The sequence below is a fragment of the Mastigoproctus giganteus genome, chromosome 13 (genome assembly GCF_048544385.1).
Source record: "Mastigoproctus giganteus isolate SK-2022 chromosome 13, ASM4854438v1, whole genome shotgun sequence".
NCBI classification, from domain to species: domain Eukaryota; kingdom Metazoa; phylum Arthropoda; class Arachnida; order Uropygi; family Thelyphonidae; genus Mastigoproctus; species Mastigoproctus giganteus.
The window spans coordinates 94,876,401-94,901,239 of record NC_143587.1 but is presented as its reverse complement, the minus strand read 5'-3'; the positions used below and the strand labels follow the sequence as shown (position 1 = coordinate 94,901,239).

At 39.3% G+C, this 24,839-nt stretch overlaps 1 protein-coding gene across 1 annotated transcript in view; it reads left to right on the top strand.

Moving 5' to 3' along the window:
• Positions 1 to 24,839, top strand: part of LOC150076266 (GRIP1-associated protein 1-like) — a 370,153-nt gene that overhangs the window by 312,679 nt on the left and 32,635 nt on the right. The window lies entirely within an intron of this gene.

The window sequence follows — 24,839 nt, the reverse complement described above, 5'->3', positions numbered from 1 at the left end:
TTTGACAAGTTACAAAACAAATCAAATTTTTTTTTTTTACAAAAAGACAAGACATGGATCTGTAGATGTCAACCTGAGTCAAAGCAGCAGTCCAAACAATGGAACATCTCAGTTTACCACTTCCAGAGAAGGTGAAAACAGCTTTATCAGCTGAAAAGTTGACAGCAATCTCTTGTTATTCCAAAGGAAGAATAATGGTGGACTGTTTTACATTACAACAAATCAAATTGTAGCAGGAGTATACTAGTACATAAGCAGTGACTTAAAATGAATCAGGATGGGGTATGATGCTGCTGCAACCACCTTATTCCTCAGAGCAGACCCCTCCCCCCCAGCAAAAAAAAAAACAAAAAACAACCCTCTCCTTGAGTGAGATAACTGTATTCTACCTATTACTGGAGCAATCATGTGCAAAATTAATTACATCAACATTACATACATTTATTATCAGTTGTTATTAGCTTGATACATAATCCTAAATTACGCACTTGAATTGCAGGCTCAAATTTAGCATATCATAACTCATATGCTTTCTGTTAAATTTTCAACACCTTGAAACTTATTGTTATGATGTTACCCAATGCTTAATGGCACAATCATGAGTTGAGTGTGCATTCGCATAAAACTTTGAATGTTATGGGTGGGATGACATTTCCTGTTTAAGTAATCACTGGATATTTCCAAAAGGGCATTCCACTTTTAATTGGATATAGTGAGTATCAATATGTGTAGAAATGTTGTAAAAAATGTTTCCTTGTCATCTCTGAAAATGTTCCATTACTTTTTTTTTTAAATTTCTTGTTCTTAGTGCTTGAACTGTCTCGGAATTGTTCATGTAAACAGTATCCCTAATGAAACAAAACTCAGTTAAGAAAATGCTTGCTGAGAATAACTATTGCAGAATATATGATCAAGTGCCCACCTTGTTGTAAAAATATTTGCTGAACTAATCCACTGCCTTTGATTAATGGAATAAATTGCTTATCAAGAAGATACAGATACTGGTCAGCATTCATCAGATCAACTATAAAAATTGGTCCGATAATATCATAGGTGCAAACAGCACACTATGGTGTACATTTCTTAGAGTTAACTATATAATATCGGTGTAAATACACCATAGTTAACCCATATATTTGAGCTACGATTGTAGCGTAGAAGGCATCGTTTTAAATGTATCTCATAATGTGGTTGCCTTCACAACAAGATAGCTACTATTGAATTACTTCAAATAAATAACGCTTCTCTAGTAGAGAAGACTACTGTTATTTATTTTCAGCAGTACCACCACCCAGACGATCGTTTCGAAGCTTTTTGGCTTCGTCATCAGTGGGCGGGCAGGTACCCAGGTAATACAACAAGCCATCTCAGTTGCGAAGTTATATCCACATTATGAGAGATGCCAGAAGGGTGTGGTGGTAATGTATTTGGAAAATTAAATGCACTTGGCATAATCCTTATGGGTTTTGATAATTAACTATATAATATCGGTGTAAATACACCATAGTTAACCCATATATTTGAGCTACGATTGTAGCGTAGAAGGCATCGTTTTAAATGTATCTCATAATGTGGTTGCCTTCACAACAAGATAGCTACTATTGAATTACTTCAAATAAATAACGCTTCTCTAGTAGAGAAGACTACTGTTATTTATTTTCAGCAGTACCACCACCCAGACGATCGTTTCGAAGCTTTTTGGCTTCGTCATCAGTGGGCGGGCAGGTACCCAGGTAATACAACAAGCCATCTCAGTTGCGAAGTTATATCCACATTATGAGAGATGCCAGAAGGGTGTGGTGGTAATGTATTTGGAAAATTAAATGCCTGCCCGCTGCCCGCGTCATCAGTGGGCGGGCAGGTACCCCTGGGTACCTGCCCGCCCACTGATGACGAAGCCAAAAAGCTTCGAAACGATCGTCTGGGTGGTGGTACTGCTGAAAATAAATAACAGTAGTCTTCTCTACTAGAGAAGCGTTATTTATTTGAAGTAATTCAATAGTAGCTATCTTGTTGTGAAGGCAACCACATTATGAGATACATTTAAAACGATGCCTTCTACGCTACAATCGTAGCTCAAATATATGGGTTAACTATGGTGTATTTACACCGATATTATATAGTTAATTATCAAAACCCATAAGGATTATGCCAAGTGTATTTAATTTTCCAAATACATTACCACCACACCCTTCTGGCATCTCTCATAATGTGGATATAACTTCGCAACTGAGATGGCTTGTTGTATTACCTGGGTACCTGCCCGCCCACTGTTGACGAAGCCAAAAAGCTTCGAAACGATCGTCTGGGTGGTGGTACTGCTGAAAATAAATAACAGTAGTCTTCTCTACTAGAGAAGCGTTATTTATTTGAAGTAATTCAATAGTAGCTATCTTGTTGTGAAGGCAACCACATTATGAGATACATTTAAAACGATGCCTTCTACGCTACAATCGTAGCTCAAATATATGGGTTAACTATGGTGTATTTACACCGATATTATATAGTTAATTATCAAAACCCATAAGGATTATGCCAAGTGCATTTAATTTTCCAAATACATTACCACCACACCCTTCTGGCATCTCTCATAATGTGGATATAACTTCGCAACTGAGATGGCTTGTTGTATTACCTGGGTACCTGCCCGCCCACTGATGACGAAGCCAAAAAGCTTCGAAACGATCGTCTGGGTGGTGGTACTGCTGAAAATAAATAACAGTAGTCTTCTCTACTAGAGAAGCGTTATTTATTTGAAGTAATTCAATAGTAGCTATCTTGTTGTGAAGGCAACCACATTATGAGATACATTTAAAACGATGCCTTCTACGCTACAATCGTAGCTCAAATATATGGGTTAACTATGGTGTATTTACACCGATATTATATAGTTAATTATCAAAACCCATAAGGATTATGCCAAGTGCATTTAATTTTCCAAATACATTACCACCACACCCTTCTGGCATCTCTCATAATGTGGATATAACTTCGCAACTGAGATGGCTTGTTGTATTACCTGGGTACCTGCCCGCCCACTGATGACGAAGCCAAAAAGCTTCGAAACGATCGTCTGGGTGGTGGTACTGCTGAAAATAAATAACAGTAGTCTTCTCTACTAGAGAAGCGTTATTTATTTGAAGTAATTCAATAGTAGCTATCTTGTTGTGAAGGCAACCACATTATGAGATACATTTAAAACGATGCCTTCTACGCTACAATCGTAGCTCAAATATATGGGTTAACTATGGTGTATTTACACCGATATTATATAGTTAATTATCAAAACCCATAAGGATTATGCCAAGTGCATTTAATTTTCCAAAAAAAAATTTCTTAGAGTGCAGTTGAATATTCACTATTTTATTTCATAGTGATCTCCATAAAATATCCATTATTTCTTATTTTCATTCAGATAAAAATGGACTTTGTCTGTAACACATAAGCCTGTTAGAACAACAGCAGAATTATTCTCTAATAAATGGTATAAGGGGAACTATAGGAACTGGCTCTCATGCCATTATCAGGTAATTCTCCACTAGAATTTCATATGGAAATAATTTCCCATCTTTTTGAAATTACTGTAAGAAAATCAACTCTCTGTGTTGATGATTCTCTTACAGTAATTTCTTACTAATTAACTTACAATAATTCAAGTTATTGAGAAGGACTTGGAGTGATTTTTCAGGCATTTGCAGTGCATGTGTGGAATGCACTGCTGCTAAGGTTTTCTGCCAAAATGGCTGAAAATATTGAGTGTTTTCGTTTTAATGACAGCATCCTTCTAATTGTTGACCATTTCAACTTTGTTAACTCATTATTGCTTGGTGCATTCCTGTACTCAAATTTTAATTGAAATTCACGTTGAAATTGAATATCATTTAGGTTTTGTAAAATTGTTTCACCAAGAGAATGCATGCTGCTCTGTTGTGTGTGCCATGTGCAAATTGATTGTTTTACAATTTTATTTGTCTTTTTTTGTATCAACTGTAAATTTAACTTTTTATTTTTTACTTGTTTTCAACCATTGCTTCAAAGAACACTATTAAGAATGTACCAGGTTAGTTGGTAACTCAGAGTATCCCAACCCACTTTGTGAAGAATTTTTAGAAATGGTTTAGACTAAAACCATACATTACAAATGGTGACAAGAAGCACTGATACACTGTGTATGTTTATTTTGGTGTAGCTGGACATTGAAGGTTTCAACGACCATTCTGCAGTTGAACAGCTTGAGCAATCTTTATACTCAAAGAACATGTCATATCACAGTTTACTTTGCATTTATTCACATTTATATGCATTTCTTCTTTCTGTAACTGCTTAATGCAAAAGTTCGCATTTTTTTTGCCAATTTGTGTAATAGGAAAGATGAAATGCCAGTTACTAAGAAAAGAAGTGAATCGTGAAGTAGTGTTAGCAGCCTATTTGCTAATAAATTTTCTGATTTGGATCCCACGGAGGGGGGGGAAAGAAATGGTTATTAATAGCGACAAATTTTGTAACTAATTTTTTTTCCAATAAATGGTAAGGGCATTCTTTATTGTACCTGTTATCCAAATTTCTCTTCAGTACGAGCCTTAGAACCCGCTCCAGTTATCCAAGAGGTCCCATTGCATTCTTCAGTTGTGACAGTGTGGTGCGGATTTACGGCCACATTCATGATTGGGCCATATTTTTTTGAACAGGTAATCCCGTCTGCACCCTGCACCTGTTCCGTCACTGGACAGCAATATTATGAAATGTCGGCAAATTTTGCAATATCAGAGCTGCAATATCATGGGTGTCTTCAGGATACCATATTCATGCAAGATGGTGCACCACCCCACATCCACCATTGTGTCCAAAGATCGCTAAGGCAACACTTTACAGACGAACGGGTCATCAGCCATTGTTTCCAGCCATATTGGGCACCCTGATCACCGGACCTCACCCCGTGCAACTTCTGGTTGTGGGATTTTTTGAAGAATCAGGTGTAGCGGGAAGGATGTCAAACTCTGGCAAATCTGAAGGACAACATTGGACGTCATGTGCTGGCTATTCCAGTAGACATGTTATGTTCTGCTGTTCTTCAAATGGAAATTGTTGTTGACCAAAATGGAGGACACATTGAACAATTATAGCACTGTTCAAGTTATTTGTATTGCCACAGTGCCATATAGTGACAAATTTTGTAACTAATTCTTTTTTTCGAATAAATGGTGTTAGAGGGCCTCAAATCCTAGTCGGAGTAAGTTTCTACAGAGATTTCGAAATTTGCTGAATGAAATTAAAAATTTGTTGATCAAAGGGAAGATGATTATCAGCAGCTACAGGATACAGAGTGGTTGTGTGATCTGGCTTTTTTGTCGTATTTTACCAGTAAATTAAGTGATCTAAATTTGGAATTACAAGGAAAAAATAAAAATGTGGATGACATGATTAGTAGTATTTCTGCATAAATATCAATTTTTGGCAATGGCTAAGGATTCCAAAGAAAAAAAAATCGATTATTTTGCAAATATGCAAGATCATTTGCAAAAATATCCTGTTTTTGAATTTAATAGTGAGAAATATGTTTCTGAAAATTAGAAAGTTGTGGATGATTTTGAAACCAGATTCAGTGTTTTTAAAACAAATGAAGACATTGTTCAATATATTTCTTATCCATTTAATGTCGACTTAGTTACGAAAAAAATTGCAGAAAAAATTGCTGAGATTTTTCACGTGGAGAAAATGTTACTTGAAATTGAAATTATTACATTGCGAAACGATAGCATCTTAAAAGCCAGATCATCAGAAAAAGACTTTTGGAAATATGTTTACCGAGAAAAGTACCCAAATGTAAAAAAAATGCAGTGAACTTTTAATTTCATGTTTTGGTTCCACATATCTATGTGAATTGGCCTTTTCGTATTTGATACAAAGACGCAGAATCGCTTTGTATCAAAGCGATTCTACTCTTACAGATTTGCATAGAGAAGATTCTTTACGGTTGGCTTTATCACAGTATATCCCCGATTTTGAAAGCTTGGCAGATGACATTAAGACACATACTTTGCATAAATTAGAAATTTAAATACGTATGAATTTAAACTAAGAATTCTGAAACTTGTTTAATTTTAAAATTTATAAACAACATTTTTCAATATGTGTTGATTAACCTTTTTAACCATGTGCAATGAAATTCTTGAGACAGTAGATCACAGCACATTTCGAAGAAAAAAAGTCAATCACATCACAAATTAAATTGGCCACCTCTGCTATATATCATTGACAAGCCTCCATGACCTGCCCTGGCAGCCCATCTGCAGTGCTCAGCGAACTTCATATTTGACTGCACAATTTACCCCCAGGTCTTTTTCACTTTTCACTTCCCTGAGTGTAGTACCACACAGTTGGTACGTTTCTTTTGGGTTATTGCTACCCATATGCAGTACTTTGCATTTGTCAATGTTAAACTTCAGTTGCCACTTCTCAGCCCATTTGCCCAACTTATCTAGATCCAGTTGGAGTAGCATACTGTCTTTACTGTCGTTAAGAACCCTGCCAACCTTTGTATCATCTGCAAACTTGGACATTAAACCTGATATACCTTCATCAATATCATTGATAAATATACAAAACAACAATGGGCCCAACACTGAATCCTGGGGAACTCCACTAATAACATTTGACCACGAAGAGCAGTGTCCATTGATTACCACTCTCTGTTGTCTCCCACTCAACCATCCCTTTATCCATTGTAACAACTTACTCTTAATGCCATACCTCTCCAATTTGTACAATAGTCTTCCATATGCAACAATATCAAAAGCTTTTCTGAAATCCAAGTATATCTTCTTCTTCTTCAAGAGGAGTGTTTCCATTTACAGTGGGTTTCCTCAGCCTACAAGTTATTTCTTGTTAGGAATTTTTTCTCGCCATAAAGTGCGGTTCAAGGTGTCTTGGTCTGTTAAGCCTCGGGCTGTCATGCACTCCCATACTCCATCCATCCATGTCCTCCTAGGTCTTCCTCTTCTCCTTCTTCCAGGAGGTATCCATTCCAGGATAGCCTTTGGATATATATTTTCTTGTATCTGTTTTACCTGTCCATACCATGTTAGACGCTTTTCTTTGATGGTGTCAATAATAGTCTTTTTCACTTCCATTTTTTTCCCTTATGTCTTCATTCTGTTTTCTGTCTCTTCTAGAAGTTCCTGCTGAGCGTCTCCAAAAATCCATTTCTGTGGAGAGCAATTTGTTTTCCGCTCGCCTATTCAATGGCCAGGTTTCCGCTCCATACAATAGAAGAATCCAAGTATATCATATCAAAATTATTTTTGGCATTCAGTTCCTTTGTAATCACATCATAGTATCCAATCAAATTGGTCAGACAAGACCTCTCTTTAACAAACCCATGCTGTGTCTTAACTATTACTGCAGTCTTGTCTAGATGATCCTGCAATGCTTCTTTAACCAGCGATTCCATTATTTCCCCAGAAGTTAAACTAACAGGTCTTTAGTTACTTGTGTCACCTTTTGAACCTCCTTTGTGAATTGGTGATACATTTGCACACCTCCAATCCATGGGGACCTCCCCCGAGTCCAAGGAAGCTCTCATAATTATGGCTAAGGGAAAGGTTTGCTTACTTCCTTAGCTGCTTCCCTTAATATAACTAGATAGATCCCGTCCACCCAGGTGCTTTTTTTGTTTAACTTCAACAATTTCTCCTCCACTTTGCTCTCAGTTATTACAAAATCACTTAGCTCTCTGTTAGATTTTGATAAACTTCTGGCACTCCTCTCATTGAATAACTCCTCATGTGTGAATGTAGATGCAAAATACTCATTCAGTTTATCAGCTACCTGAGCATGATTATCAATAGTCAACCCATCTATGTTAAGTGGTCCAATCTGATTCATCCCTTTCCTTCTAGTGTTTACATAAGTAAACATTAGAAGGTCACAGTTACTTGTTGCTGTTTGCTGTTTTTCTTTGCATCCTTTGCTAAGGATTTCTCATAATCTGCCTTTGCCTGCCTAACCTCCTTTGTGACTTGATTACAGACTAGCTTATATCTGCCATAGGCTTCTGTGTCACCTGATACTTTATATGCATACCATACATTTTTCTTCTCTACCACGAGCCTCATTAATTCATCTGACATCCATTCAGGCCTAAACCTTGAACAGTATTTCTTAGTTGGAATGAAAGGCCTAGTAGCCTCCAAAATTAAATCCCTGAAGGCTTCCCATTTAAAATTCAACAATGGTAACATCATTGGTTGATCCCACTGTACAGAATTTAAAAACTGTCTGAGACTCCTATAGTCACCTTTATGAAAGCAAAAGCCCTTTCCTCTATCCTTGATGGTAGTTACATCTTTAAGTAATTCCCACATTAGTACATTGTGATCACTATCACCCAATGATTCCTTTATCTGCAAATTCTTAATGCATGAATAATCACTGCTGATAATCTGTTCAAGAGTATTACTCCCTCTGGTTGCCTCTCGAACATGTTCCTGTAGAAAACAATCAATCAATAAATCCACAAAAGTGCTGCTAGAGTGCGAGTGACCAACCCACAAGTTCCATTCTATATCTGGAAAGTTAAAATCCTCCATTATAAGACATTCTGATTTACTGGCCCACTCTGTTTCTCTGCACAGTTGCTCATTATACTCATCAGTGCTTATGTCACACGAAACAGACTCAACGGTGCATTGTCCACCAGCATCAATTGGATGCACTTCCTTAGATTTTGTGTGTTTCTTAACTAATAGCATAACTCTTCCTCCCTTCCTGTCCTGTCTATCCTTTCTGTACATATTGTACTCCCCAAATTCCAATTCTCCACTGCTTACATCTGTGTGACACTACGTCTCTAATATTCCAACAATATCTGCCTTTGATGTCTTGACTAGCACTTCCAGCTCATTAAATTTATTGCCGACCGGGTAAAGTACCTGCTCGGCAACCCAAAGGTCGCGGGTTCGATTCCCGCCTCGGGCTTGGATCAAAGTACTGCAAAAACCTTGGGAGGTGCAATATGGCCACAGAAGCCGATGCGCCAACAACTACCAAATCAAAAAAAAAAAAAAAAAAAATCATTAAATTTATTAACTATACTCCTAGTATTGCTGTATTTGCAAGTATACATGCACCTCTTTTTCTACTCTTAGTCACCCTAACACAGCTCGTGTATTTACTTGTTCCACTATGATACCCAGCAGTCCTGGAAATTTCCATTGCCTTGCTTTCCAGGCTACTGCTCATTCTAATAGAAGCACTGCAAGAATCACTTTTGCCTCTGCCTGCAGCCACTGTTAACCTTTTAGTCTGTGTATCCCCCCCAAGCCTGCAGTTTTCCAATCCTCCTAACACTGTTTCGGTAGCATCAGCAAATATTCTTGCAACCTTTCTGTTTAAGTGTATCGTATCCCTGTAGAAGCAGTCTCTCCTGTCAATAAATACTGACCAGACTGAAAAAAATTCTAGCCCTTGAGCCTTGCACAATCTCTCCAGGGCCAAATTGATCAACAAGTTTCTCATCATGTACTTCCTCCTATCATGTCTGTGCAGAATTGCAGACACTTTCACAATCAACCCTAACTTGCGACTTTTTTTCAACATTTACCCGTATTTTATGAGTAAATCTGCAGGTCTCTTACTCTTGATGTCATTAGTTCCAACGTGTATAACAATATCACCTTTTGTGCCCTTTAAAGATGATATCTGCTCTACAACATCATCATATCAAGGCAGTGTTAGGTGGGTCGGAAAACTGCTAGCTTGGGGGAGACAGAGACTAATAGATTAACAGTAGCCACTGGCAGAGGTGAAAGAGATTCTTGCACTGATTTTAGTGGAATGAGCAGAAGCCTGAAAAACAAGATGCAGGATATTTCAGAGACTGCTGGAGTTATTGCGGTACAAGTAAACACAGGGGTTGTGTTAGGGTAGCTAAGAATAGAAACAGGTGAATGTATACTTGCGTGTACACCAATGCTAGGAGTTTAGTAAATAAATTTGATGAATTTGAGGTATTGCTCAAAACATCAAAGGCAAATATTGTTGGGATATCAGAGACGTGGTGTCACACAGATATAAGGAATGCAGAACTGGAATTTGGGGAGTACAGCGTCTACAGAAATGATAGACAGGATAGGAAGGCACGAGGGGTTATTCTATTAGTTAAGAAACACATAAAATCCAAGGAAGCGAACCAGTCGACATCGCTGGACAGTGCATTGTCGAGTCAGTTTGGTGTGACATAAGCATTGGGAGATAAAAATTGAGAGTAGGAGTGTGCTATAGGCCTAATGACTCTGATGAGTATAATAACAAACTGTACAGGGAAATAGAGTGGGACAGTAAATCAGAGTCTTATAATGGGGGATTTTAATTTCCCAGATATTGACTGGAATTTGTGATCTGGTCACTCACACACTAGCAAGGCTTTTGTGATTTATTTGATGATTGTTTTCTACATCAGCATGTTCGGGAGGCAACTAGAGGGAGTAATACTCTTGATTTGATTATCAGTAGTGATTCTTCATGCATTAAGAATCTGCAGATAAATGAACCACTAAGTGGCAGTGATCACAGTGTGCTGAAGTGGGATTCACTCAAAGAGGTAACTACCATTAGGGGTAAAGGGAAGGGTTATTGCTTTCATAAAGGTGACTACGATGGACTGAGACAGTATTTAAATTCTATACAGTGGGACCAACTGATGATGTTACCAACAGCAAATTCAAAATGGGAAGCATTCAAAGAACTTATCTTGGAAGCTACTAGGCTTTACATACCGACTAAGAAATATTGTTCGAGGTTTAGGCCTAAATGGATGTCAGATGAACTAATGAGACATATGGCTGAGAAGAAAAATGCATGGGATACATACAAATTAACATGTGACACAGAAGCGTATGATAGATACAAGTTGATCTGTAACCAAGTTACAAAGGATATTAGGCAGGCGAAGGCAGATTACGAGAAATCTTTGGCAAGGGATGCAAAGAAAAGCAAAGAGTTCTTTACTTATGTAAACTCCAGAAGGAAGGGGATGAATCAGATTGGTCCACTTAATATCGATGGGTCAACTGTTGATGATCCTGCTCAGGTAGCTAACAAACTAAATGAATATTTTGCATCGACATTCACCCATGAGGAGTTATTCAGCGAGGGGAATGCCAGAGGTGTATTCAACTCTGGCAGCAAGCTAGAGAATCTTGTAATAACTGAGAGTAAAGTGGAGGAGAAATTGTTGAAGATAAACACAAGAAAGGCATCCGGGGTGGATGGGATCTATCCAGTTATATTAAAGGAGGCAGCAAAGGAAGTAAGCAAACCCTTAGCCATAATTATGAGAGCTTCTTTGGACTCAGGGGAGGACCCATAGACTGGAGATGTGCAAATGTGACCCCAATTTACAAAGGAGGATCAAAGGCTGACACAAGTAATTATAGACCTGTTAGTTTAACTTCTGTTCCTGGAAAATTAATGGAGGCACTGGTTAAAGAAGCACTGCAGGACCATCTAGACAAGACTTCAGTTATTGCTTGGACACAGCATGGTTTTGTTAAGGGAAAGTCTTGCCTGACCAGTTTGACCGGATACTATGATGCAGTTACAAAAGAACTGGATGCAGGGAATAACTTTGATATTATATATTTGGATCTTAGAAAGGCTTTTGATACTGTTGCACATGGAAGACTGCTACACAAATTGGAGCAGTGTGGCATTGGAGGCAAATTGCTGCTATGGATAAAGGGATGGTTGAGGGGGAGAAGACAGAGTGGTAATCAATGGACACTGCTAATTGTGGGCTAATGTTATTAGTGGAGTCCCTCAGGGTTCAGTGTTGGGTCCATTATTGTTTTCTATATTTATAAATGATATTGATGATGTTATATCATAATAAATTCCATAATCGTATAAAAAAAATATAAAGAAGCAAATTATATGTTAAAAAAACTAATGCAATTTCTGTTTTTGAACTCTTTTAACTAAGGACTCTGATCTCAGTTCAATGCTGTTTAAAAGGGCCAATTGCCTACAAGCATCAGCACATAGTCGATTTCTCTTCTTTTTTTGTTTTTATCAATGTCATAAAATGAAAACCCTGTTTCACATAAATACATTGAAGTGAAAGATAGCGAAATATATTCCCAGCTTTTTCACTCAACAACAATATAACATATATTCACTCTTAATATTTATCCAAAATGCTTCAAGTGACTTTTGCCTATATCTTGTTTCCAAAGTATTGTCATTATTGGCCAGTTTGATGAGTTGGTCTTCTTCCAATGGTGCTAGGTGCACTCCAGATTGTTGAACAAAAGGATTTTGTATCCATTGGCTGCCCTTACAAATATCATCAGTTTCCAAAAAATAATCTTGAAAATTTTTTTAAGTGAAATTTGATGACCTTTTATTATTATTTTATTTATTTATTATTATTAGCCATATATTGCAATTAAGCCTGAGGCTTATGCTGCACCAGCCAAAAATAAATTTCTGAATTAGTAGTAGTGGCATGTGATGCAAGAAAGCAAGTGTATGAGCTTATGCATCAGCCACAAAAAAAAAAAAAAAAAAAAAAAAATTTCACATCAGTTCCTCCAAATGTCTGTCCAGTTCCTCCTTAAATCTCAACCTATCAACTTCAACAACGACAGATGGAAGTTTGTTCCAGCAATTAACCACCCGCTGACTAAAGGCAAATTTCCGCACATCTATTCTACATCTGTCTTTTCTTAATTTGAATTTATGCCCCCTTAGGTTCGTAATCTGAACTAGTGGAAGGATCCCATCAGAATTCAGCGTGCTCAACCCATTCAAGGCCTTATACACCTCAATCAGATCACCGCGCAGGTGCCTAGTCTCCAGCCTCTGCAATTTGCAGAAATTAAGCCTCTCTCTCTCTCTCTCTTGGTAAGAGGATCCCTTCATTCCCCTCACCAATCTTGTTGCCCTTCTCTGTACATGCTCAAGTAAATCTATATCCTTCCTAAAATGAGACCTCCAGACCTGTACGCAGTACTCAAGGCGTGGCCCGACCATTGCCTTATACAGAGGGACAATCACCTCCTTCTCCCTGCTAGCAAAATTGCTATATATCATTGACAAAACCCCATGACCTGCCCTGGCAGCCTGTCAGCATTGCTCAGAAAACTTCATATCTGACTGCACAATTACTCCCAGGTCTTTTTCATTTTCTACCACCTTAAGCGTAGTACCACACAGTTGGTATGTTTCTCTGGGGTTACTTCTACCCATATGCAGTACTTTGCATTTGTCAAGGTTAAACTTTAGTTGCCACTTCTTAGCCCATCTTCCCAAATTATCTAGATCCTGTTGCAGTAGCACACTGCCATTACTATCATTGACAACCCTGCCAACCTTTCTATCATCTGCAGACTTCGACATTAAGCCTGATATATCTTCATCAATATCATTGATAAATATACAAAACAACAATGAACCTAACACCGAACCCTGGGGGACTCCACTGATAACATTAGTCCACGGAGAGCAGCACCCATTGATTACCACCCTCTGTCTTCTCCCACTTAACCATCCTTTTATCCATTGTAGCAACTTACCCTTAATACCATTCTGCTCCAATTTGTACAATAGTCTTCCATGCGCAACAGTGTCAGAAGCTTTCCTGAAATCCAAATATATGATATCAAAATTATTTTTTGCATCCAGTTCCTTTGTAACCACATCATAATATCCTATCAAATTTGTCAGACAAGACTTTCCCTTAACAAACCCATGCTGTGTCTGAATTATTGCTGCAGTCTTGTCTAGATAATCCTGCAATGCATCTTTAACCAGTGACTGAATGAAAAACTAGAGAATGAAAAGGACCTAGGGGTAATTGTGCAGGCAGATATGAATTTCTGTGAGCAGTGCAGACGAGCTGCAAGAGTAGCTCATGGTGTCTTGTCAATGATATACAGGAATTTTTCTAGCAGGGATAGGGAGGTGATTATTCCCTTGTATAAGGCAATGGTCAGGCCACACCTAGAGTACTGTATACAGGTCTGGAGGCCTCATTTCAAGAAGGATGTAGAGCTGCTGGAACGAGTACAGAGAAGGGCAACAAGATTAGTGAATGGAACAAAGTGGTGCTCTTACGAAGAAAGGCTTAAGTTTTGCAAATTGCAGTGTCTGGAGACTAGGCACCAGCGAGGTGATCTGATAGAGGTGTATAAAGCCTTGAATGGTTTGAGCATGCTCAATGCTGTTGGAATTCTTCCTCTTTCTCAGAATAATCACCTGAGATGGCATAAATTCAAATTGAGGAAAGATAGATGTAGAATTGATGTGCGTGCGGAAACTTGCCTTTAGCCAGCGGATAGTTGGTTGGTGGAACAGACTTCCATCACTTGTTGTGGAAGTTGATAGCCCAAACAAATTTAAGGCTCAGCTGGACAGGTATTTCGAATGAATGGAGGGGTGAAATGGGAGTGTTTTTTTTTTTTTTATTTTTTTTTTATTTTGGCTGATGCTGAATAAGCTTGCTTTCTTGCATCATATGCCTCTGCTAATGCTAAAGTAGAAGGGTATCACCAAGAAAGATGATATCCAGCTCAGGACCCTGGGCATGCAAGCCCATATTCACCAGATGTTAGCCTCTGGGGTTAATAGTAGGAGAAGGTATTAAGAAGGTATAATAGAAGGCATTAAGTTTTTATATTAGCATTAATCACCTTTTCATAATAAACAAAAGGTTTATCTATTACCAGTTGACAATATTGAGGAAACGTGTTGTAAATTCCCATTTCCATTCTTTTAGGGGCGCCTCCGTAGCCAGGTGGGAAGGAGCAGCAGTGCGTAGCGCACGCTTCTTGATTAGACCGGGGTTCGAGCCTGTCACCACCAAATACGGAGGATGCGGAAAGGTCAAGGGAATGACCACCGCATATTCCCTGAGCAATATGGCCTTAGTTGCTAATGCTCCTAAAAACCAAACAACAACAACAACCATTCTTTTAGACCAAATTGATAACTTTTTTTTTTTGAAATGCTCCAATTTGTCAATAGTGACAAATGTGCTGTTTAATCATCCCTGCAGAGGCTAAGTTCGTTGAGGATACTGAATATGTCACTTAAATAGTATTGCTAACCAACTTATTAAATACCTCAGTTCTCGTGCGATCACCAAAGTTAAGCAGCGTTAGACATGGTAGTAATTGGGAGGATGACCACCTGGGAATACTGGGTGCGGTTCCTTTTTTATGCTAAGGGAAAGTCTTGTTTGTTTGTTTCATTGGGTATTATGATGTGGTCAGAAAGAATGCAAAAATTAATTTTGATATCATATACTTGGATTTTAGGAAAGCTTTTGATACTATGGTACATAGAAAACTACTGTACAAATTGGAGCAGGATGGCATTAAAGGCAAGTTGCTACAATGGATAAAAGGATGGTTAAGTGGGAGAAGACAGAGTGGTTACAATTGAAACTGCTCTTCATGGACTAATGTTATTAGTGGAGTTGCCCAGGGTTCGGTGTTGAGCCAATTATTGTTTTCGGTATTTATCAATTTTATTGATGAAGGTATTAAGTTTGCAGATGATACGAAAGTTGACAGGATTGTTAATGATAGTAATGATTGTTAATGACAGTAATGCAATATGTTACTGCAACAGGATATAGAAAAGTTGAGCAGATGGGCTGAGAAGTGGCAACTGAAATTGAACATTGATAAATGTAAAGCACTGCATATGGGTAGCAGTAACCCCAGAATAACGTATCAACTGGGTGGTACTACATTCAGAATAGTGGAGAATGAAAAGGACAAGGAGTAATTGTGAAGTCAGATATGAAGTTTTCTGAGCAGTGTAGACAGGCGGCAAAAGTAGCTTATGCATCAGATGCATGAGCACTTAATGATATACAGGAATTTTTCAAGTAGGGATAAGGGGTTGGTTGTCCCCTTGTATAAGGCAGTGGTCAGGCCACACCTTGAATACTGAATACAGGTCTGGAGGCCTCATTTTAGGAAAGTTGTAGAGCTGCTGGAACAAGTACAGAGAAAGACAACGAGATTGGTGAGCGGGACAAAGGGTTGATGTGTTACCAAGGAAGGCTTAAGTTCTGCAAATTGCAGCTTCTAGAGACCAGTATGATAATAACTTTTTTCAATTAGTTGATCTGTAACATTGTCCGATAACATCAGTACTATTCAATTTACATTGTCATTAGACAGTGGAATGTTTTTAACTTTCTTTGCATAAGATTTCCCAAAAGGTTTAGTGAGCACGTGCGTGTGTGCACCGACAACCTTCTGCTGACACCTTCCGGAAAAATTAAGAAACCGTCGGCATCAAAATTGGCAGAATGGGTATCAACAGCTTGGAAGCTGATCCCAGAAAGAATAGTCAAGCACTCATTTAAAAAATGTTGCATCACCAATGCTCTTGATGGCTCAGAAGATGATATATTATGGAATAATGAAGATAATGACGGCCCAGAAGAATATGACCCTGAATATGAAGTAGACTCTGATATTGATTCAGATGCAGATATCAACGGCTCATAAGATTCAGAAGGAAGTGATGAATAACATACCAACAGATAAATACCGGTACTATTGTTGTTAGTAAATTTGAATTCTATTATAATAAAAATATTTGTTAGATTTATTTTAGTGTTTTATTTTATTTATTTATTTTTTTTTAGAATCAAACTTTTTTTTCTGAAATTAAGGTGCGTCTTACAATCGATGGCATCTTAGAATTGAAGAAATACGGTAAAACCATATTGAATGCATGTTGAATCATATTTTTGTTTTTTGAACTTATCTGAAAAACTTTTGGCAGGCTAGTTGATCTTTTTTATGGCTGCACTTGCAGTACCAGTAGAAGTATTCGTAAAGGTTCTATTCTACAAGTATCTTCTATTTGCTGCCGTGATGAGTTTAGTGGTGTCTTTGAAGTTAAAACAAAATCAAAAAGCTTGCTTTGCTTACTCATTATGGAAGAGGGTTTACTGAAAAATTACCGAATAAAAATAATAAAATAATAATTATGTAGCATTTATATAAATGTATGAAATAAGGGGAAACTTGACCTACCTTTAATCTTATGGTTAAGATATTGCTGAAGATTCTGGATTTTTGATCACATGAACTGTGAAAACTGACGTGATCAATAGATTATATTGAATAGAATATTCTCCTTTTGAGAGCAAAGTAAAACTGACGTGATGTGAATCCTTTTTTCTTTTGAGTTCAAACACTGATTGGAGGTTTAAAAAAAATATCAGTAATAGTTCTATGTAAGTCAAGGGTGGGAAATCTTTGGCCTGCACAGTGACAATGAGATAAAATGAACACATACAACTATTTGAGTTTGTGATACTTATATGCAAAGACTACTTTGTATTCAAACAACATCTCATTTTCAGGGAACAGACAATCTGTTAATATACAAAGTATACTATTTACAGTGAATTCAATCTCACGAGGAACTGATCTTTTCCTTTCTTTCTCCAATTAGGAGGTTTCAGAAAATGCTGAATCAGATGAAAGGTGAACTTTTTTACCCCCCCCCCAAGTGTAAGCTACCGACCCCTGGTTGAGAAACACTGCTCGCGAGGACACCATCATCTGATTGGTGGATAATCAGTGGCATGGGGTACTTATCGTATTTCCCCATATATAAGATGCACCTTTTTTCGAAAAATTTGGGATCTAAAAACTGGGTGCGTCTTATACAATGGTTGTAGATTTTTTTTTACTTGCATTTCCCGCTTTTTTGCGCTTGTTGTCTTTGCACTCATTGTTTCGCACTTGTTACCAGTATATTAGGTTACGTTTTGTCACGTTCTGCCCAGAAATGGCTCAGAAAAGATTTTCGTACAATGCTGAATTCGGGGCCTCCGTAGCCAGGTGGGAAGGAGCAGTAGTGCGTAGCACACGCTTCTTGATTAGACCGGGGTTCGAGACCGTCACCACCAAATACGGAGGATGCGGAAAGGTCAAGGAATGAGCACTGCGTATTCCTGGAGCAATATGGCCTTAGTTGCTAATGCTGCTACCTTTTATATCTTGACATGGTGGCCTAACTAATTAGGTCACCGAATGTTTTAACTTAATTTAAGATATTCAAAGTATCCTTCTCAGGCATGTCTTTTTCCAGCATTCCTGTATACAACAGCAGTGCACAAGTCAGTTCAAATTCTGTTTATTTCCTGCTATATCATAATCCAAAGGTCTGCTAGTGTTTTTGTTTTTTGCACATCTTATCGTTCAGATACCCCCATGAAAAAAATCCAAGGGACCAAGGTCTGAAGAGACCCTGGAGGATATTCAAAAGCTCCCCCCCCACATGCAACCTATCCATTGTTCATGAAATTTCCTGTCCAGATAGTCATAGACAGCAGAATAAAAATGTGGTGGTGTACCATCTTGTTGAAAAACATCATCTTATCTGAAAACATGCATCTGATACTGGGTACATAATTCCTTGACATCAAGATAACTTATCCCAGTAACAGTGCCATTGAATCTGTAAAGCTTGATAATCTCATGAAAGGAGATTCCTATCCACACAGTTATCCTTATACTGTCAGGTTAACATCTTTCTGCAAGGTGAAGTGAGGATTTTCACTGGCCCAGTAAACACAGTTGTGACTATTCAAATGTATATTTAGTTTGAACTTGTCTTCATCTGACCATACAGTTGCATCCTCAAAAACACTGATCCCACTATTTTTATGGCAATACCATTCACAAAATTGTTTGTTAATCTGGATTATCTTCCTCTATTGCTTGCACTAATCAAGGTTTAAAAGGTTTCAAATTTATGTCCTTTAAGATTCTTATAACACTTGATTTATTACACCCAGGGGCTCATATCTGGTGAGGCTCATATATGGGCATGGCACACCCAGGGTCCTGAGCTGGATATCATCATTCTTCTCTTTCTTGGTGATTCCCTTTTCTCTCTCTCTCTCTCTCTCTCTCTCTCTCTCTCTCTCTCAAGGGTAATAAGGAGATTTTTTTTGCCGGTGCAGCATAAGCCTCAGGCTTCCTTACACCATGTGGCTAATAATAATAATAATTAAGGGGGCACAATGACCCAGTGGTTAAGACACTGGACTACTAGCCTGATGGACCCAGGTTCGAATCCCGCATTGGTCGAAGCAAATGCGGCTCTGTTACACTGGGAGACCGATATAATAATAATATTAAAATGATTAAAAAAAAAAAAAAAAAAAAACGCGAAAGTTACCCCATTGGACTTACCTTTCCCAAGGTAGGAGCAACGGCTGAGGCAGATAGTGACACCATCTGGTGTCACTTGTGAGAACTAAATAAATAAATAAACCACTGGACATACGCCGAAGCTAAACAAGTCCACCTCCATAGATGGATGATGTCGCAGAAAAATATTATTCATACTGCATCGAGTGTGGGGCAGGATAAAGTCACTCGCGTTCAGGCCTTAGGCAGAGGGGTTGGCTCAAAAAGCTAGAGACAGTCTCCCGAGCAAGACAGTGGAGCAAGTGGCGCTGTCCCCCGTAATGCTACCACAAGAGAAGGCAAGACCATCCATCCCCACCAACTGGAAGTGTTTCCTGCGAAACTGCGCTAGTGACCACCCAGGAAGGAAGAAAATGCCAATGCATGAAGTGGAGCATTGAAATGAATACATACATCATGCGAGCATACTATGAAATAACCAGGCTAGAGACCGATATGACAATGTACAGATCACGACTACATACCAAGTGGTTGGAACAATACCCGGATATTCAGGTCACCGAACAGCAATTAGCAGACCAAAGAAGAACCATTATCACGAAGAACCTAATAGCTCCTGCCATCTTGGAAAAAATCAAGCAGGATGTCAGCGATCTGCTACAAAGCACAAAGAATATGGTCAATATGGAACCAGAGGAGGAACAGCAAGAAGAAATACAACCCAGAGTAGCTGAAGTGGAAAGAGACGAAGTCATGCTATTCAGAATAGAAGACAAGTAGAAGAAGGCGCTAACAGAATTCGAAGGAATGAACCCCACAAGAACCCACGTGATACCTAAGCAGAGGCCAAATATAATCATGTGGAGAGTAACAGACCACCTCAATCGGCAAATAATGCCACATTATCTTGACAACTATGGTGCAACGCTGGAGGCTATCCACACAGCTGTATACTGTGCTGCCATAGCAGCCACTAGGATTAATGGAAAAGAAATGAGAGACCAGCAGCAGAAGAACCGAAAACAGACGGAACCACCAGCTTGGGAAAGAAAACTTCAGCAGAAGATAGAAGAATTAAGAGCCAAGATAGGTCAGTTGACCCAGTACCAACAGAGTAATAGAAGTAAGAAATATTGATTGGAAAGGTGAAGAGCATCCTCAAGAGAGACAGCTTCCACACCAAACATGAGACCAGAAATCAGAGAATAGGAGAATACTTGGACACACTGAAGCAGAACCTCCTCACACTCAGCAAGAGACTACACTGATACAAAGAGAGCTCCCAGAGATAAATAAGGCGCCTCTGTAGCCAGGTGAGCAGGAGCAGCAGTGCATAGCACACGCTTCTTGATTAGACCGGGGTTTGAGCCCGTGACCACCAAATACGGAAGATGCGGAAAGGTCAGGGAATGACCACTGCATATACCCAGAGTAATATGGCCTTAGTTGCTAATGCTCCTAAAAACCAAATAACAGTAACAACAGAGGAAAATGATCAACCGAATCTTCGATGAGGACCAAAGAGCCTTCTACAGGAAATTGGGTTGAACATGAGAAAGCAGGAAACGGACCACCTGAGAAGAGGACAATTGAAGAGTTCTGGGGAAATATCTGGAGCAGTGAAGTAAGACATAACAGCAGAGCACCCTGGATAGAAGTAGAACGGAAGAAAACGAAGGACATACAAGAGATGAGAGAGCAGGAGATTTGGAAAGAAGTAAAACTGCCGATCAGGAAACCCACAACTGGTGAACCCCGGGAATTGATAACATCCACAACTACTGGTACAAGAAGCTCACCTGCACACACAAGCACATAGCAGAGCAATTCACTCGAATGATAAGGCACAAAGAGACAATCCCGAAGTTTCTCACCGAAGGAGTCACATATCTGAAGCCTAAAGATGAAGATACAAGAAACCCGGCGAAATACAGGCCAGTCACATGCCTCCCAACGATGTACAAGATCCTGACCAGCTGCTTAACTAAGAATATATATCAGACCACTTAGAGTCAGAACATAATGGCTGAACAGCAGAAAGGATGCAAGCTGAGGAGCAATTGACCATAGATGCCGCAGTTATGGAGCAAGCCTTCAAGAAGCACCGCAACCTATACACGGCCCACATCGATTACCGCAAGGCCTTCGACTCTGTACCTCATAGCTGGCTAATAGAGACCCTGAAGATCTACAAGGTCAATCTGATAGTGACAAACTTCCTAGGAGCAACAATGGCGAAATGGAGTACCACCATTAAATTCGAGAACATCACAACCAGGCCAATCCCCATTAGAAGAAGAATCTTTCAGGAGATGCTCTGAGCCCACTATGGTTCTGCCTAACACTCAACCCACTATCCACTATGCCCAACGGCAGCAAGTATGGATATAACCTCAAAGAAGGAAGAAAGAACCTGTACACTCACCTGCTTGATGTACATGGATGACATCAAGCTGTATGCGGCAACCGAGAAGCAACTCCAGCAACTACTCCGGATCACTGAAGAATTCAGCAAGGACATTAGGATGGAATTTGGTCTAGAAAAATGCAAGACCCACACACTGCACCACGGAAAATTAGTTGGGCAAAACTACCAGCTGTTGACTGGTAAATAAATCTAAGCTATGACAGAAGGAGAGACCTACAAATACCTAGGGATGATGCAGGCTGAGCAGTTAGAACACAAGGAAATCAAGACGTGCCTGACTGAAAAATATCGGCGCCTCCGACGGTGGGCAGGAGCAGCAGTGCATAGCACACGCTTCTTGATTAGACGGGGTTTGAGCCCGTGACCACCAAACACGGAGGATGCGGAAAGGTCAGGGAATGACCACCGCATATCCCGGAGCAATATGGCCTTAATTGCTAATGCTCCTAAAAACCAAAAATAACAACTGAAAAATATCATCAGAGACTCAGAAGCCTGGTGAAAGCAAAATTGAATGGAGGGAACACAGTTAAAGCCATAAACACCTATGCAACTCCAGTACTAACATACACCTTCAGGTCATAGATTGAACTAACATCGAGCTAGACGATATCATGCGAAAGACAAGAACAATGATGACCAAGAGTTGCCAACACCACCCGAAGTCAGCTGTGGAGAGAATAACAGTACCTTGGAAAGAGGGAGGAAGGGACCTGATAGAACAACAGAAAACAGCAATAGTGAACCTGAAGGATTACTTTGAAAACAACACAGCACCACTCCACCAGGCAATAAGGAAGATAGATAAGTGGCATACCCCACTCAACCTAAGCGAGGAAACCCTTCCCGCCCAGACGGTACAAGAAACGAAGTTAGAAAGATGGGCAAAGAAGACACTCCATGGCAGACACTACAGTGACCTCCATCAAGATCACATCAATAACATTGCTTCCAGTGGCTCACAAGCTGGACGCTCTTCCCCGAGACTGAAGGATTCATGCTTGGCATCCAAGACCTTGTAATCAACACCAGAAACTATAGAAAATACATTGCAAAGGAGCCTGGAATGTCAGATGATACATGTCGACGATGCCACCTGGCCTCAGAAATGATCCAACACATCACCGTGGGGTGCAGGGTGATCACCCAGACTGAGTACACTCATAGACACGACCAGGTAGCCAGGATAATACATCAGAAGCTAGCGAGGAAATACAAGTTGACCAAAGAAAGTGTACCATACTACAAGTACGAACCCCAGGCAGTAGTAGAGACCCGAACCCAAAAGCTGTACTGGGACTGTACCATAATAATGGATAAGACAATCCTGCACAACAGACCGGACATAACCCTTGTGGACAAGATGGAAAAGGCTACCTACCTGATTGACATAGTGGTGCCGAACACTAGCAATGTCCAGAAAACCCATGAGGAAAAAATTAGGAAGTACATGAACCTGAGACATGAGATCAAGGAGATGTGACATATGCAAGAAGTATCAACCATCCCAATCATCGTGGCAACCACTATTATGGTACCAAAGACTCTACATAGCAGCCTAGCATCAATAGGTCTCCCAGAGAACACCTACAAGGAACTCCAGAAAGTCACAATCCTGAACACCTGTAGGATAGTCAGAGATTTCCTCAACCAGCAGTAACACCAGACATTACAACCACCCTGTGTACTTGGTAGCAGTACCCGTAACGGAGTGTAATTCCCAATCAGAGAGAAATAATAATAATAATAATAATAATAATAATGGATAAGACCATCCTGCACAACCAACCAGACATAACCCTTGTAGACAAGATGGAAAAGGCTACCTATCTGATTGATATAGCTGTGCCGAACACTAGCAATGTCCAGAAAACCCATGAGGAAAAAATTTAGGAAGACCTGAGACATGAGATCAAGGAGATGTGGCATATGCAAGAAGTATCAACCATCCTAATCATCGTGTCAACCACCGGTATGGTACCAAACACTCTACATAGCAGCCTAGCAGCAATAGGTCTCCCAGAGAACACCTACAAGGAATTCCAGAAAGTCGTAATTCTGAACACCTGTAGGTTAGTCAGAGATTTCCTCGACCAACAGTAATGCTAGATGTTACTACCACCCTGTGTACTTGGTAGCAGTACCCACCGCAGAGTGGAATCCTCCAATCAGGGAGAAATAATATAAGAGCAATAACAACAATAATAATAATAATAATAAGGGTAATAGATTGGACTAACACTGAGCTGGAGGATATCGTGAGAAAGACAAGGACAGTGATGACCAAGAGCTGCCAACACCACCTGAGAGCTGCCATGGAAAGACTGACAATTGCCTGGGAAGGAGGAGGAGGAAGGGGCCTGATATACCTCATTGAGCAATAGCAGACAGCGATAGTTAACCTGAAGGATTACTTCCAGAAACACACAGCAGCACTCCACCAGGCCATAAGGATGATAGACAAGTGGGAGGACTCCTCACTCAACCTAAGTAAGGAGTCTCCCCCCCAAACAGGAGGTACAAATGAAGCTAGAAAGATGGGCAGAGAAGACACTCCATGGCAGACACTACAATGATCTCCATCATTGCAGCAATAAGTCTCCCAGCGAACACCTACAAGGAATTCCAGGAAGTCGCAATCCTGAACACCTGTATGATTGTCAGAGAGTTCCTCGACCAACAGTAACATCAGACATAACAATAACCACCCTGTGTACTTGGTAGCAATACCCGTCATGAGGTGGAACCCCCAATCAGGGAGAAATAATATAAGAGTAGCAATAATAATAATAATAATAATAATATTAATATTCATTTGCAGTTCTTGTGAATACTGGCTTGTTGACTTTTATGGGGAATATTCAGATGCATTCATGACAGCTTCAATATTCTCAATACTGCTCAATGTCCTTTTCTGACAATTGTTTTATTGATATTGTGCACAGCTCCATGTTCCTCAGATTTATCATGCAGACATTTTTGTTAGATGAGTATGTGCCCTTTTTCCATATTGTCTTTCCTCTGCATACTGAACCTCTATGACATTTTGACATTTCTGGTATTATTTGTATTATTTCTTTTTTTCAGAGTGGCTGAAACTCAAAACTTATTTGTGTGTTCTCCATAAATTCTATGATTTGTATTATTTCTTTTTCAATCTGAAAAAGAAATAATACAAATTGTTCATCTAATTCATAAATTATGGATTGTTAAAAGCG